Source organism: Schistocerca americana, chromosome 4 (genome assembly GCF_021461395.2).
Source record: "Schistocerca americana isolate TAMUIC-IGC-003095 chromosome 4, iqSchAmer2.1, whole genome shotgun sequence".
NCBI classification, from domain to species: Eukaryota; Metazoa; Arthropoda; class Insecta; order Orthoptera; family Acrididae; genus Schistocerca; species Schistocerca americana.
The window spans coordinates 173,978,225-173,996,610 of NC_060122.1; the positions used below are offsets into that span (position 1 = coordinate 173,978,225).

General features: G+C 42.7%; 1 protein-coding gene across 1 annotated transcript in view; it reads right to left on the reverse strand.

Annotated features, from left to right (window-relative positions):
* Positions 1–18,386, reverse strand: part of LOC124613947 (nucleolysin TIA-1) — a 984,833-nt gene that overhangs the window by 872,711 nt on the left and 93,736 nt on the right. The window lies entirely within an intron of this gene.

Sequence of the window (18,386 nt, forward strand, 5' to 3'; positions counted from 1 at the left end):
TCCTGGGACAATGAATTCACGGTGTTCTTATTTCAATTTCCAGGAGTGTATGTAGAAGTAGATGGTGGTGTGTTATTGCTTGGTGGGTCACACTTCATACTGATGTTAATGCCGGACATTCGTTACTAATTCTTAAGGGTATTTGTGTTATGTCGCTGCATCTACAAAAATGCTTTTTTTTCCTATTTTTTACCAGACGCGTATCGCTTTGTTGAGGTAAGGCTTCTTCAGTGGTTTGTAATTAAGTTATTTACGTTTTGACTTGTTTGAGATCGAAAACAGTTCTTTAACAATTTGTTGGTTTGTACTTACGGGAAATGCCGTCTGCAAGCACGATGAAAGCGAGAAATCAATCGAAAGTCACCGTAAGTACAAACCAACATATTGTTAACGAACTGTTTCTGATCTTAAAGCAAATCGAAATGTAAATAACTTAATTATATCACACTGACGACGCTTCACCTCAATAAAGAGAAACGCGTTTGGTGGAAAAAAACACGGATTTTTGTTGTTGCAACGACGGAATAGGAATACCCCCAAGAATTGTAAAGCAATAAGGTCATACAAATGAAGAAATTAGTTTGTAATATTCCATCACAGTGAGTGTGTGAGGAAGTTATCCGAGAGACAAAATGCTGTAAATGCATTTCAGGCGTAATATTCGCCATTCTTGCAATACTGTTATCACTGACAAGAAATGAATACAAACAAAATACTCTTTCTGTTCGTTGGCTAAGATTGGGTTGTATGATGACTGAAACACATTTCTTCACCTTTTTGTCATATATCAACATCACCGAAGTGAGAAAAATGAAAAACATCTTCAGAAGAATTTCAGGTATACGTCAAGTAGTAAGTTAATCACAGACTGAGTGGTGTAGTATATTTACGGGTCAAAAGCCAAAGGAAGACCTGTGGAGTGGCGCGCATCGCCCATATTTAGAATATGGCAGTTTCACTGAGAATTTTCTAATAATAGAAACTTTTTAAATTCAATAATTTTATTATCATCCCAGTGATCTTATCAGAAGGGTACACTTTTAGAAAATTAGAACTAGCGTTGCAGGAATATAGAATTGGTTATTTAATTCTTCCTTAATTAGGCAAAAGATTGTTTTAAAATGTGGAAGCTTTTATCATCAACAACTTTTCAAACAATTTATTTTTAATAAAGGAAAACTGATGTTTCGAAAGTGGAGAAAATAAGTTTGTCAAGGGAAATATAGGTAACTTTTACCCGTGCATAATTATATGATAGATAATATGTAGGTAAATTTATCATGTTTCTTTAAATTAAGTACTTCATAATAATAGTAAGTGTACTGTTTGAATCAGGAACCTGATAACTAAATACTGAATAATAGAATTTAATGTGAAACATTTTTAATACAATTTCGACAATTTCTGTAACATACTGATTACAGATGAAGTATTTAATAATTAGTATAAAATGAGAAGTGTTATTTGGACCATTAGTTTCCACTTGTATTCTTAATTACTTCCTTTATTTTAAATATTTAATAAATATTATAAAATGCTAAGTGTTATTTGGACCATTGGTTTCCACTTGTATTCTTAATTACTCCCTTTATTTTAAATAAAAGCTGTGTTGACAAACCTTTATTACTAAGAAGCGTATTCTGAAAGCAAGAACAGATCGGTCGCAAAATGGAAACTACAGTGAAAATCCGATAAAGTTTTGCATAGGTGTGTTGGACATTATCTCTAGTGTGCCTGTTGATCGCGTCACATCTGTCTTTTCAGCTCTGAGTGTACAGTGAGCACCTAAAGATGCCTAGAAAACGTTGTCTCCCGCCAAGTGTGAGTGCCCGTGAGAGATTTCGCCTGATTTGATGCAGCCCACACATCATAACTGTCATGCATTTTCTTCGTCATGACAGTTCTCGGCCGCACTCTGCAGGGGCAATGAGGATGTCCCTGCAGCGTTTATGGTGGGAAGTGTTCGATCGCGCTCCATACAGCCCGTACTTTGCACCCTCTGATTTTCATCTCTGCTGACATGAACTGCTGGCTATGAGGTCAACGTTTTGGCACAGACAACGAACTGCAGATGAGCCTAGAGAATCGGCGAAAACTGCAGGGGGCTGCCTTGTGTGACGAGGGTATTGGGAAGTTGATACAACGCTACGACAAATGTCTCAGACGGATGGCAATTGTGTATAGACGTTGCTGGAAGAAGTGGGTAACTAATGCAAATAAAACAATGTTGGTTTTCACTGTGGTTTCGATTTCGTGACTGATCGGACCTTACTTTCGAAATGCACCTCGTATTTGTGAAACACACATTTTGTACCTGACTGTATCCCCAAAAGAAATGGCTTTATTAGTTGTAACACACGTAAAAATGGTTTAAATGGCTCTGAGCACTATGGGTTCAAATGGTTCAAATGGCTCTGAGCACTGTGTGACTTAACTTCTGAGGTCATCAGTCGCCTAGAACTTAGAACTAATTAAACCTAACTAAACTAAAGACATCACACACATTCATGCCTGAGGCAGGATTCGAACCTGCGATCGTAGCGGCCGCTCGGTTCCAGACTGTAGCGCCTAGAACCGCTCGGCCACCGTGGCCGGCTAAGACACGTAAACTGAAATAATTTATGATATGTGATTACATGTATAATTCAGTTGTAGGTTAATATCGAAAGCTTTTGTAAACACCGGCATCGACTACTGTGGTAACATATACGTGCCTACCCCACCATTACCTTTCAGTTCTGAATAATGAAGCTTTAATCATTTAGTATCCATTATTCGACGAAACTTGTGGTGTCACCGCCAGGCACCACACATGCTAGGTGGTAGCCTTTAAATCGGTCGCGGTCCATAAGTACACGTCGGACCCGCGTGTCGCCACTACCAGTGATTGCAGACCGAGCGCCGCCACACGGCAGGTCTAGTCTAGAGAGACTCCCTAGCACTCGCCGAGTTGTACAGCCGACTTTGCTAGCGATGGTTCACTGTCTACATACGTTCTCATTTGCAGAGACGACAGTTTAGCATAGCCTTCAGCTACGTCATTTGCTACGACCTAGCAAGGCGCCATATTCAGTTACTATATGTTTTCTGAACAAATAATATTGTGAATCATGTACCGTCAAGAGCGACGTTCATAATTAATGGATTAAAGTTAAGTATCAAACTAATTCCGTCCGCTTTCTGATTTCTAATTCCTTGTCATGTTCCAGACCTCGCGTCAGTATAGCCCTTCCCTCCTCACGCTAGCCTGCGTGAGCTAAAACGCGTGCATTTCGGCCTCCTCTAGTAACACGGTGTTGGCTCTTCTGCCAACACAACAAAACTCTCTACATATTTCAATAAATAATGGACTAGTGTCTCAAGATGAACCACTTTCCATTTCTGTCGGCCTATTACAAAGTAACTTTTGCAACATACCAGCCGTCGGGTGTGGGTGTGATGGGGCGGTGGTTTCTCCACTGTCTGTAAACAAGGCCGCGTCCGGCCCTCAAAGTGGCGTAACTCGTTCCACAGCTGGGCCTGCAGCAGCGCTCGCTCGCGTAATCCTCGCACGGAGAGGGCGGCGAGCTCCCGAATAAGCGGCGGACGGTGGGTCTTCTCTTCCGCGGATTTGGTCGGTCCGAACCCCTTATCTGGGCGCGAGATCCGCCCTCTGCTGGCTCCAAAGAGTTCCCTCCTAAAAGAGGCCACGTCCTCGCTCTGTGTTCCGCCACGCTGCGCTCCCTCCTTCGGGCCGATGAATGGTCCCGGTCAGGTGGCAGGCTAGGGGGCGGGGGCGGCGTAGGAGGGAGGCAGCCGCAAATTACACAACATCCCCCTGCTTCCTCCTCACCTGCTCGGAAAACACGCCGCGGTCGGCGAGAGGTAGCAGGGTGGGGGTGCTTTACTCTAAAGGCAGTCGGTAATTCTCTAAGAGCTGCTCGGCGGTGGGCGCGGTTTGCCACCGGACCTAGTGTAGATCCCCGTGGTACGGTCCTCGCGCATCGCAGAAAAAGTCACAGCTTACCTTTCCAGTATGACCCGTATATTTTGGAAGCGCTTCCTAAATAGAGATAGCGACAGATCTGTGTTCTATTAATAACAGTCTGACAAATTTATTCGTGTCACTGAAAACTGAGATGATCTGGGAGACTTCTGTTTTCATGGTTCCTTCCCCACCCGTCTATCCATCTCTCTCTCTCTCTCTCTCTCTCTCTCTCTCTCTCACTCACACACACACACACACACACACACACACACACACACACACACACACACACAAACACACTCACACACATACACATTAAATACATTCTGCCCTCTCCCAACAGCGACACCACACCATTTCTGATGAAAAATTCAAAATTAGCGCCACAACAAGCCCAACACTAACGGTGAACAAGTGAGCAGCGACAATAACATAACACATCTCACTGAGTATGTCGTCACATTTCGCAACATTTCGTAAAAGTGTATGTGAGGCGACGGCCTTGCCGCAGTGGATACACCGGTTCCCGTGAGATCACCGATGTTAAGCGCTGTCGGGCGTGTCGGCACTTGGATGGGTGACCATCCAGGTAGCCATGCGCTGTTGCCGTTTTTCGGGGTGCACTCAGCCTCGTGATGACAAATGAGGAGCTACTCGACCGAATAGTAGCGGCTTCGTGCAAGGATACTATCATAACGACCGGGAGAGCGGTGTGGTTACCCCACACCCCTCCTATCCTCATCCTCCACAGACACGGCGGTCGGATGGTCCCGGTAGGCCACTCGCGGCCTGAACACGGAGTGAGTGAGTATGTGAGGTGAAGCAGTGGGCGGAAATTTGTCAAAAACTGAGTGAAAACAATGCACTGAATAGTAGTTGATCGAGACATCAACCAGAGACAGGAAATTGGACGAAAAATGTCAGTACAGAAACGTATGTAACCTTTACACTCGAAACAGTTCTTCAGAAATACGCAATAATTTTCTTCATGGCTAGTTTTCAGATGACATGCTGCCAAAATAAAAAAAACCCAAAGAATATGAGCACTAAAAAGGGTATCAAAATACAGTTCAGTCAGCGATTTAATTTTAAGGTGAATGTCTAAACAAAACAAAGCAAGTTGCACATATTGTAATTCTTAGACTTTTTTTTTTTTGGGTCATCAGTCTACTGACTGGTTTGATGCGGCCCGCCACGAATTCCTTTCCTGTGCTAACCTCTTCATCTCAGAGTAGCACTTGCAACCTACGTCCTCAATTATTTGCTTGACGTATTCCAATCTCGGTCTTCCTCTACAGTTTTTGCCCTCTACAGCTCCCTCTAATACCATGAAAGTCATTCCCTCATGTCTTAGCAGATGTCCTATCATCCTGTCCCTTCTCCTTATCAGTGTTTTCCACATATTCCTTTCCTCTCCGATTCTGCGTAGAACCTCCTCATTCCTTACCTTATCAGTCCACCTAATTTTTAACATTCGTCTATAGCACCACATCTCAAATGCTTCGATTCTCTTCTGTTCCGGTTTTCCCACAGTCCATATTTCACTACCATACAATGCTGTACTCCAGACGTACATCTTCAGAAATTTCTTCCTCAAATTAAGGCCGGTATTTGATATTAGTAGACTTCTCTTGGCCAGAAATGCCTTTTTTGCCATAGCGAGTCTGCTTTTGATGTCCCTTGCTCCGTCCGTCATTGGTTATTTTACTGCCTAGGTAGCAGAATTCCTTAACTTCATTGACTTCGTGACCATCAATCCTGATGTTAAGTTTCTCGCTGTTCTCATTTCTACTACTTCTCATTACCTTCGTCTTTCTTCGATTTACTCTCAAACCATACTGTGTACTCATTAGACTGTTCATTCCGTTCAGCAGATCATTTAATTCTTCTTCACTTTCACTCAGGATAGCAATGTCATGTATCATTGATATCCTTTCACCTTGTATTTTAATTCCACTCCTGAACCTTTCTTTTATTTCCATCATAGCTTCCTCGATGTACAGATTGAAGAGTAGGGGCGAAAGGATACAGCCTTGTCTTACACCCTTCTTAATACGAGCACTTCGTTCTTCATCGTCCACTCTTATTATTCCCTCTTGGTTGTTGTACATATTGTATATGACCCGTCTCTCCCTATAGCTTACCCCTACTTTTTGCAGAATCTCGAACAGCTTGCACCATTTTATATTGTCGAACGCTTTTTCCTGGTCGACAAATCCTATGAAAGTGTCTCGATTTTTCTTTAGCCTTGCTTTTTCTTTAGCCTTGCTTCCATTATTAGCCATAACGTCAGAATTGCCTCTCTCGTCCCTTTACTTTTCCTAAAGCCAAACTGATCGTCACCTAGCGCATTCTCAATTTTCTTTTCCATTCTTCTGTATATTATTCTCGTAAGCAGCTTCGATGCATGAGCTGATAAGCTGATTGTGCGATAATTCTCGCACTTGTCAGCTCTTTCCGTCTTCGGAATTGTGTGGATGATGCTTTTCCGAAAGTCAGATGGTATGTCGCCAGACTCATATAGTCTACACAGCAACGTGAATAGTCGTTTTGTTGCCACTTCCCCCAATGATTTTAGAAATTCTGATGGAATGTTATCTATCCTTTCTGCCTTATTTGACCGTAAGTCCTCCAAAGCTCTTTTAAATTCCGCTTCTAATACTGGATCCCCTATCTCTTCTAAATCGACTCCTGTTTCTTCTTCTATCACATCAGACAAATCTTCACCTTCATAGAGGCTTTCAATGTATTCTTTCCACCTGTCTGCGCTCTGCTCTGCATTTAACAGTGGAATTCCCGTTGCACTCTTAATGTTACCACCGTTGCTTTTAATGTCACCAAAGGTTGTTTTGACTTTCCTGTATGCTGAGTCTGTCCTTCCGACAGTCATATATTTTTCGATGTCTTCACATTTTTCCTGCAGCCATTTCGTCTTAGCTTCCCTGCACTTCCTATTTATTTCATTTCTCAGCGACTTGTATTTCTGTATTCCTGATTTTCCCGGAACATATTTGTACTTCCTCCTTTCATCAATCAACTGAAGTATTTCTTCTGTTACCCATGGTTTCTTCGCAGCTACCTTCTTTGTACCTATGTTTTCCTTCCCAACTTCTGTGATGGCCCTTTTTAGAGATGTCCATTCCTCTTCAACTGTACTGCCTACTGCGCTATTCCTTATTGCTGTATCTAAAGCGTTAGAGAACTTCAAACGTATCCCGTCATTCCTTAGTACTTCCGTATCCCACTTCTTTGCGTATTGATTCTTCCTGACTAATGTCTTGAACTTCAGCCTACTCTTCATCACTACTATATTGTGATCTGAGTCTATATCTGCTCCTGGGTACGCCTTACAGTCCAGTATCTGATTTCGGAATCTCTGTCTGACCATGATGTAATGTAATTGAAATCTTCCCTAATCTCCCGGCTTTTTCCAAGTATACCTCCTCCTCTTGTGATTCTTGAACAGGGTATTCGCTATTACTAGCTGAAACTTGTTACAGAACTCAATTAGTCTTTCTCCTCTTTCATTCCTTGTCCCAAGTCCATATTCTCCTATAACCTTTTCTTCTACTCCTTCCCCTACAACTGCATTCCAGTCGCCCATGACTATTAGATTTTCGTCCCCCTTTACATACTGCATTACCCTTTCTCTATCTGTTCATCTTCAGCTTGCGACGTCGGCATGTATACCTGAACTATCGTTGTCGGTGTTGGTCTGCTGTCGATTCTGATTAGAACAACCCGGTCACTGAACTGTTCACAGTAACACACCCTCTGCCCTACCTTCCTATTCATAACGAATCCTACACCTGTTATACCATTTTCTGCTGCTGTTGATATTACCCGATACTCATCTGACCAGAAATCCTTGTCTTCCTTCCACTTCACTTCACTGACCCCTACTATATCTAGATTGAGCCTTTGCATTTCCCTTTTCAGATTTTCTAGTTTCCCTACCACGTTCAAGCTTCTGACATTCCACGCCCCGACTCGTAGAACGTTATCCTTTCGTAGATTATTCAATCTTTTTCTCATGGTAACCTCCCCCTTGGCAGTCCCCTCCCGGAGATCCGAATGGGGGACTATTCCGGAATCTTTTGCCAATGGAGAGATCATCATGACACTTCTTCAATTACAGGCCACATGTCCTGTGGATACACGTTACGTGTCTTTAATGCAGTGGTTTCCATTGCCTTCTGCATGCTCATGTCGTTGATCTTTGCTGATTCTTCCGCCTTTAGGGCAATTTCCCACCCCTAGCACAAGAGAGTGCCCTGAAGCTCTATCCGCTCCTCCGCCCTCTTTGACAAGACCGTTGGCAGAATGAGGCTGACTTCTTATGCCGGAAGTCTTCGGCCGCCAATGCTGATTATTTATCAAAATTTAGGCAGTGGTGGCGATCGAACCCGGGACCGAAGACGTTTTGATTATGAATCAAAGACACTACCTTTTTCTTTTTTTTAATCTCATTTTGTTCGTTTTCTCGTTCGTTGTATCTGCTCTGGGCGGACGTCGAGAGACACCCGTTTCAGTTCGTTGTTGATCCATTAAGTCAGTTTTTTTATTACAGAGGGCAGCTAGCCCTCTGACCGAACACGGTGAGCTACCGTGCCGGCTACCCGTAGACCAAATGTGATATTGTACTTTACAGAAATAAGAATCTGACCCACAGAAGATGACACATTGACGTTGAAACATGTCTGGGTAAATGTAAAATAAACTTATTGTGTTTGTATAAGGCTGATTTTTAAAACAACCTAGTTTTTAAATTGCAAACACGGAAGAACAAATAGAGGAGCTTGAAACTTTAGTAAAATTGAGATGATCTATAAAAAGGAATTTACATTTTGGCTGGGACATGCAACGGATATAAGCTAAACACATCACTAGGCAACTTTTAAGGAAAAAGATCCACACAAAATTACGCATCGTTATGGATAACGAAATATTAGAAGAAATTAGATAAACCAAAGAAAAACAATCGCAACACCAAACAATAATTAATGCAGAGTAATAAAATTTCGGCAATGTATTTGCCTAGGTACCATTTTTGAGTGATTAACATTGCAAGGTCAGATGTGAAGGCAAGCGCGAGATAAGCCTTTGCAAATATGAAATGCTAGTACATTAATAATCGATGTAACCGCCAGAATGTTGAATGCAGACATGCAAACATGCGTACATTGTGTTGTGCAAGTGCCGGATTTCAGTGTGTGGGTTGGAGTTCAATGCCTCTTGAACTTATTCGGCCAATACACGGACTCTATGTAAATGACGCTGGAGCTGTAATCCTGATGGCGTCCCACAGGTAGTTAGATTGATAATTGTTTCTTCTCTTAATTGGTTTGTGTATCTCACTCCATGTTTTATACCTCCTGATGTAGCCTCGTGAAGTAGTAATTTTATTTTATTTTATTAGTTTTTTGTTAATAGAAACTGTTATGCAGGCATGCTGTTCCTATTTTGTGTCAAAGTTTTTCGGTGTCTACTCCATTTTTATTTATTTACTGTTCAATTTTTTACTTTTCAAATGCATTACCACCACACTGTCAAAGATGTTACTTTCTGTATGTTTTTGCTTCAGTCTACACATGTTACTTCTCTTCCAGTGTTGTTTGAAAAGATTGTAACTTCTTTGGTGACAGTACTCAGTAAATGTCTGAAGATGGCCTTGTAAGCCGGAAACCGTTTATCACAATAACAGTAATATTATAGAACAAAAGCAAACAGGTCCAGAAGCACAGCTAGTAAATAAGCTTCGCCCACGGTTGGGACCGTATCGTGTCACATCTGCGACATTTGACGGTCTGCGTTTCGTTCTTCAGAAACAACGCCCTACGCGGCCTTCGCTCGATTTCCTTTCAGTTATTACCTTTCGCTTTCCCCGCGCGACTTGTTTAAGATGTAAATGCCTCTTAGCACTTTGTGCGGCTCAAACAGCGGGTAAAAATGCGCCGCGGATTACGGCAGCCGTGACGTCTCGCACTTTGTCTCCTTCAGGGGCGCGGGGTGCCTAAGCCGGACGCATTAGAAAGGCCTGCGCTGCGTCTTAACACGGGGTAAGCCCCGGCGCTTAGTGGGCGCGCTAAAATTAACGAAGTGCACAGTCCCCAGCCAAAAAGAATATAGCCTTCTAATACTTTCTGCCGTCTGTACCCTCTCGGGAAAGAGCCGAGCGATGTCACAGTTTCAACTTTGCTACGTTTCTCCATCTTGACGCCTTAAACATGTTGACTTCTTCTGCTTAAGATTAAGTGGTCATAAAAATGCACAGTAACTGTAGGTCGTACAGCACACGATTGTAGCAGACAGCATGGTATCCGTATTGAAGAGACAAGGGGACAATGCAGTATCTTTCTAATACTCGAAGAATTCAGCGTGTCTTTTCCTAACCTAATTCCGTCAGCATAGTCTGATTTTATTTGACAATACTATATTACCGTTTTTTTACTTTTTTTTACTCATCTTATAGCTTCTTTTGAATACACTATCCACTACGGTCAGCTTATCTTCCAAGTCCTTTTCACCTCTGAGAAAACTGCAATGACATCGCCAAACATCGTAAAATTTTAATACTCTTTCCAACTTTCTCTTTCGTTTTCGATCTGGGCTGATGATTGTACAAATTAAATAACATGGAAGACAGGCTGCAACAGCTCTCACATGCTACTCAGTTACTGCCAACCATTGTTGTTTTTTTGACTCTTATAACTGCAATCCGTATTTCAACAGTGATAACTTTATAATTTTAAAGCGTGACTGTCGCTCAACACTGATAAAACATTTCTCTAAATCTAGAGATGTTATAAATGTGTAAGAGAGCATCAAAAAATTGCTGCAGAGTACATGCAAAGCAGTGCGACTGCTATGTCGCCTTTTTACCAGTTTCACGACCGAGAAGAGGAATGGCTCAAGTGGTTCCAACAGTTTGAAGCCCACGCAATTGCTCATAATGTACCAGGTACAGTGAAAAGCCATTTTTTTTAATCTCATTTTGTTCGCTTTATTTCGTTGTATCTGCTCGGGGCGGACGTCGTAAGACATCCGTTTAAGTTCGTTGTCAATCGATTAACTCAATTTTTTATTACAGAGTGCAGTTAAACCCTCTGACCGAACACGCTGAGCTACCGTGTCGGCTAGCCATTAGTTTCTTTCAACAGTAGGAAGTACAGTGCTTAGACTCATCCAAAAACTTTTCCTAACGCCACTCCGAGTGTACTTTCGTGTGATCAGGTTGTAGATTCGCTAACTAACTATTATGACCAACGAGTGAATGTGGTAGCAGATAGGTATCATTGATTGGCGACTTCATAGTGTGCTTTGTCCACAATGACCATATATGTGAAATTAGAAGGAAGGTCTGCGTTGGCGGTAATTTTGATGGTTTATTGACAGCAAAATCGATTTTCAGTCACATAATGATCATCTTCAGTGCTGTAGTATACAAATTAAAACTCATAGGCACTGGTGTCAAGTTACTATCAGTAACCACAGTTATGAAACGATCACAATCAGGACTTTGGTTACTGATAATAACTTGACATCAGTGCCTATGAGTTTTGATTTGTATACTAAAGCACTGAAGATGATCATTATGTGGCTGAATATCTATTTTGCGGTCAATAAATCATGAAAATTACGGCCAACGCTGACCTTCCTTCTAAGTTAGGTATCAATTCTCTGATTGCAAGGAAATGTCAGAACAAACATATCGCGAGTGGGTAATAGATCTGCAGGGTATGACAAGGAAATGCAAATTAAAATGTGCTTGTGGTACTTTATATTCAGACGTGATGTTGAATGATGCGATCGTGTACAATGTAACTGATGTCAAACTCAGAGAACATATTTTGAAACAGTCCGATCCATCATTTCAGCAATTAGTGAAAATACTAGATCAGTACGATTCAGGTGCCGATAAGTTTGAGCAGCCAGCAATTTGTCGGGTTGAGTCCCTCGTTGCCGGCCGAAGAGGCCGCGCGATTCTAGGCGCTACAGTCTGGAACCGCGCGACCGCTACGGTCGCAGGTTCGAATCCTACATCGGGCATGGATGTGTGTGATGTCCTTGGGTTAGTTAGGTTTATGTAGTTCTAAGTTCTAGGGGACTGATGACCTTAGAAGTTAAGTCCCATAGTGCTCAGGACCATTTGAACCATTTGAACTCCCTTGCTACCTTGCGCGCGCCACGCTGAGTAAACAGTTCTCCACGCCGTGTAAACAGCTCGCTAAACAGGCAGCTACACGGGCGACCAGACTTAAGTCATACCCTTGGTGCTATTCAAGGCACAAATGCCAAGACTGCCCATCCCGACAAGCACAGTGTTATGCTTGCGGAAGGAAAGGACATCTACAGTCCGTCTGTTTGCAACGGAACGAACATCAGAATTCTGCCCACTCACAAAAATTTCGTCACAAGGCACATGTCATAAATGCAGTGCATTAGCAAAACTAGCAAGAAAACAGTTTTTACAGTGTTATGCCTGTGCAACAATCTTTTTGTTCATTTGCTTCTTTCTGGAAGATTAGTCGTTCTACAAACGCTACAGCAGTGACTTAGAAATTGTGTAACTTCACACGTATCAGGCACTATTTATACTGAAGAGCTGGCTTATGTTTGTCAGTCATCAATTGCTTGTGACACACTGTAAATACCTCAAAGCTAAATATTGTCATTTTTTTCTGTAATAAACTTCATTAATACCAGACCTTAACTTTTCCCGGCGAATTGAATGTTCAAATAACTTACGGGTTTGCTGCCTGGTGACGTCGTCGGCGGATGGATGCCTTCCCTTCCTTGATGTGTTTGTCAGAAGGAAGACTGATGGTACGTTGGGACATTCCGTTTATAGGAAGCCTACTCACACTGACTTGTATCTGCGAGCTGATAGCTGTCACCATCCAGCTCAGCGTGAAGTACTTCGTACCTTGGTTCACATGGCCCACGTTATCTCAGACCCTGAAAGTTTGTCAGCTGAGCTATCACATCTCGAAGTCACCTTTCGTCAGAATGGTTATAGTGAGAGGCAGATCAAACGTGCGTTGCGCCATCAGTCTTCTGTGCAACGGGTGAGTGACAATAGCAACGAAGTGGCATCTAAGTCTACGGCCTTTTTGCCTTACGCAGGAAGCATTTCTAACACGATTGGCCGTATTTTGCGGGAATATGATGTGAAATGTGTTTTTCGACCACCTTCTAAGATTAAGGCCCTGTTGGCGTCAGTAAAAGACGATCTTCGTTTGCGCAAGGCTGGTGCCTACCGTATTCCTTGCAGTTGTGGCATGTCATATATTGGTCAGACAATCAAGACTGTGGAAGACCGGTGTATTGAACATAAGCGTCACACACGCTTACAACAGCCGAGCAAATCCACTATTGCAGAATATTGCCTTGATACCGGGCATCCTATTGAATACAACAACACGGAGATTCTGGCTTGCACGTCCAGCTATTGGGATAGTGTTATTAAGGAAGCTGTTGAAATCAAATTATCAAGCAACCTTATAAACAGAGATGGTGAATTTTGTTTAAATGCTGCTTGGAATCCGGCTCTGTCTCTCATCAAAAAACAGAGGGACACAATTAGAGCTACCTCACCTGTTGATGAATAGTCACTATCGATATTTCTGATGTTGGTTATCTTTGGTTGTGTGTTGACTCTGCGGTTACTTGTTCTGTGTGTGGTATCTTCCTTGCTTCTCCTCTGTGAACCGAGGTATTAAATTCCCTTGCACATTGCTTCCTCCTTGCAGTTGTGCCTTGAGAATGGCAGGGTGTGCTCCTGTCGAAATATCGGCGGTGGTCGACGACGACATTCATTAATACGAGTTGCTTGAATTGTTATCTAGCAGTCCAAGAAAGCAGGTTTCGTAGCAGTCTGTATGAGACGAGTGGGCAGAACACAATAGTGACTCCGGCGTGGACATATAAGCACCGACATGTAAGAAACGAATTACTGTGGCAATCGCATCTCTCCAAAGTGCTTGTGGTAAATGCGGAAACGTGAACTACGGCGATGTTCTTACGAAATGCGTGCAAACACTACCAACGTGCTGTTATTTTCTTTCTTGGCTGCCAAAGGAAAAACAGATGTAGACGTCCATCTGATAGTGAAGAACTGCATAACTATCGGAAACCACCGTTTTGAATGGTGCGTCAGCTTCCATGCTGGTCGCGGTTCGACAAATTGTTCACAGGTTCAACGTGAAATTGTCGTGGCATACGAACCATATCCCATGTCGTTTCCAGCCGTGGTGAAATGGTGCCAGAAGTGCGGAGTGGTCGCGCGGTTAGAGGCGTCATGTCACGAATCAAATGGTTCAAATGGCTCTAAACACTATGGGAGTTAATTTTTTAATATAATCCATCATGGAGTCAAGGTAGCAGTTGTCGTTATACTGGTTATCACTGTTAGCATTCAACCGCGATTCTTACACATATTTTAACAACGCGTTTCAAGAGACAATGCTCTCATCACCAGGTTGTAAAGTCTATGTCATGAAATTAAACGGACTAAAAAGACAAAATACCATCACAAATAGTTGGGAAGTCCATAGAGTAAAACAGAATTAAAAGTATATTGGATTGTGGGTCCTCGTCTTACATTGAAGTTGTTGACCCAAGTCGATGGCCGTCCCATAGCTACCAAGTATGCTGTCGCACTGTGCCGGTTCGGGAGCTGTTGTGGACTGACGTGCCAAGGTGTTGTGGCGTGGTTACAGCCGTGTGCTTGACGGTAACGCTAAGATATTGGGCACCTTATTTCCTTATTGCATTGGTCTGCCATCGTTAGCCTCTCGCAACTCCGTCAGTGACAAGCTACAAGTTTAAAGTCGCATACCTACCCTAAAATAATTCTAAAAACCCGCTAAAAAATCTCATTTCTTTAAAATTATCTTGTGCATTTAGAATATTGCTTAGTTTCTTTTCATGGATAGCTATCCCCTTAGAAAAATTAATGAATTACTGTGCTGGTAAACCCCTTACGTCATTGATTTTCTAACAGCTGAGCAGAACTGAACGTATTCAGACATTTCTCTCTTTACTTATCCTGATCAACACTAAACTGACACACAATAGTTTCAGCACAACGCAGTCTGACTTTCAATAATCCCCACAAAAGAATGGCCCAGACTAACAATAACCTATACCTTTCATGAATCACTTACCTCACAAAAATCTTCGTTACTCGAACCACTGCAGTACAGCGAGCGCCAATACTGCCAGCTACATAAAACTACTGAAGGCTTTAACTACTGATGGGCATAGTTAATAAATGAAAGATTTTGATAGAGAACAAACAATGTATTTACCTTAATAATGTTCAAAAGTCATCATGTATATATCAGTTCGTGATATCCAGCATTACAAATTTACTCTTTCTGATGGACACACGTCCAGATCGTCCGCTCTCAAAATTGTGCCATCTCTCCCCCTACATCCACCACTACTGGCGGCTCACCTCCAACTGCGCAACGCTATGCGCTGGTCACATCCAACTGCCCAACACTAGAATAGCGAATATTCCAATAATGCCAACCAGCCACAGACTGCACACAGCACAGCCAGTGATTTTCATACAGTGCGCTACGTGACGTTACCAACATAAAAACCCAAACAGCCTACTTTCAAACTGTGTGTGGCAATGGAAGCCTGACTACGCGAGAGATATCATAAGAATGTGAGATTTCACTTGGATGGTGTCATGGAATCCTGACACAGCGTCTTGGAACGCATCGTGTTGCTTCCAAGTTCGTCCCAAGGTTCATGAGACAAGACCAGAAAGACCTTCGCCTTGCAATCTGTGAAGAGTTTTTGGATTGAACAAATGAGAACGCGATGTTTCTTAAGTGAGTCATAACTGGTGATCTGAGTCTACGATTATAATGTTGACACCAAGGGTCAGTTAATCATTAATACGTGTCACAGCGACAAATTGTTAATCGATGGTACTTACGGGACGTGTTGCGAGGCCTGTGAGAAAATGTGAGAAGGAAACACCCTGAAATGTGGTGAAACAGTTCATGGCTCTTGCATCACTTACCGCACCGCGCACGTTCATCCCTGTTGGTGCCTGACTATTGCACAAAAATCAAAATCTCTGCGCGCCTCATTCTCCTTACTCTCCAGACCCGGCCTCTGCGGATTTTTTTAGTTTGAAAAGTTGAATACCCCGTTGGAAGGAGGAAAATTTGCAATGATAGACAAGATAAAAGAAAGTTCGCAGACGGCGTTTCGCGCGATCCAGCAAGAGTCGTACGAAGACTGCTTCCGGAAGTGGAAACGGCGTTGGAGGCGGTGTGTCAGTTGTGGAGGAGAGTATTTCGAGAGTGACCATGCACAATAAGTTACGTGCCATGCGATAATACTGTGTGATTCATTTTTTAAAGTCCTCTTGTAAAACAGGTTCACTAGATTTCACTAGACCTGAGACCCCGCGGTTCACCGAACGTTGGCTGGGGTGAGAATCACGCTTCTGACGTTTGAGCAAAGTACAGCTATTGATATTGTACACACGTACCGTTTATTTTACATTTTAATGCGAGTCTTATGCCCTTTTGGGCGTTCTGTATTAATGTTGGACCATGCCTCATTAGGCATTTTGTTGTTTTAGCGTGTTCCGAAGAAGGCATGGTTGTTGTTGTAGTGGTCTTCAGTTCTGAGACTCGTTTGATGCAGCTCTCCATGCTACTCTATCCTGTGCAAGCTACTTCATCTCCCAGTACCTACTGCAACCAACATCCTTCTGAATCTGCTTAGTGTATTCGTCTCTTGGTCTTCCTCTACGATTTTTACCCTCCACGCTGCCCTCTAGTACTAAATTGGTGATCCCTTGATGCCTCAGAACATGTCCTACCAACCCATCCCTTCTTCTAGTCAAGTTGTGGCACAAACTCCTCTTCTCCCCAATTCTATTCAATACCTCCTCATTAGTTATGTGATCTACCCATCTAATCTTCAGCATCTGTAGCACCACATTTCGAAAGCTTCTATTCTCTTCTTGTCCAGACTATTTATCGTCCATGTTTCACTTCCATACAAGACTACACTCCATACAAATACTTTCAGAAACATTTAAATCTATACTCGATGTTAACAAATTTCTCTTCCTCAGATACGCTTTCCTTGCCATTGCCAGTCTATATTTTATATCCTCTCTACTTCGACCATCATCAGTTGTTTTGCTCCCCAAATAGCAAAACTCCTTTACTACTTTAAGGGTCTCATTTCCTAATCTAATTCCCTCAGCATCGCCCGACTTAATTCGACTGCATTCCGTTATCCTCGTTTTGCTTTTGTTGTGTTCATCTTATACCCTCCTTTCAAGACAGTGTCCATTCCGTTCAACTGCTCTTGCAAGTCCTTTGCTGTCTCTGACAGAATTACAATGTCATCGGCGAAACTCAAAGTTTATATTTCTTCTCCGTGGATTTTAATACCTACTCCGAACTCTTCTTTTCTTTCCTTTACTGCTTGCTCAATATACAGATTGAATAACATCGGGGAGAGGCTACAAACCTATCTCACTCACCTTCCCAACCAGTGCTTCCATTTCATGTCCCTCGACTCTTGTAACTACCATCTGGTTTCTGTACAAATTGTAAATAGCCTTTCGCTCCCTGTATTTTACCCCTGCCACCTTTAGAATTTGAAAGAGAGTATTCCAGTCTACATTGTCAAAAGCTTTCTCTAAGTCTACATATTCTAGAAGCGTAGGTTTGCCTTTCCTTAATCTTTCTTCTAAGATACGTCGTAGGGTCAGTATTGCCTCACGTGTTCGAATATTGCTACGGAATCCAAACTGATCTTCCACGGGGTCGGCTTCTTCCAGTTTTTCCAATCGTGTGTAAAGAATTCTCGTTAGTATTTTGCAGCTGTGACTTATTAAACTGATAGTTCGGTAATTTTCACATCTGTCAACACCTGCTTCCTTTAGGCGTGGTTATCCGCGCCTAAACCTAGGTCAACATCCGGTTTCTATTTGCAATCGAGGCAGATTCTTTATAAGCATTAAATTATTCACAATTGCTGACGCGCTCCAATGTTAAAAGTTCTCAGATTTCACTACCTTTACGAATGACGTCTCTGAATACTAGTTGACGAAAAGAGAAGGGGCGTGCTGCTCAGTTTACTGTACTTATAAGAACGCCCGTAATACGAGTCGAGCTGCTAGTAAGAAGAAGCTTGGCCGGGAGTTGAGCAGTTAGTAGCTGCAGTAGAGCAAGAATGAAGTGTAACGGCGGGGCTACTGTGCGGGGGGATAAAAGCGATTTTGACGGCAGCTAGGTTTCGGGCCAGCTGCACAGAGAGTTGGAGACGTTTAATGGTGACTACTGAAGCAGCAATATCGGGGAGCGTTCCGCTCTTCGCTGCGAGTACTCGCGTGACTTAGGAGGACCAAGAACAGGGCGCTGGCCTG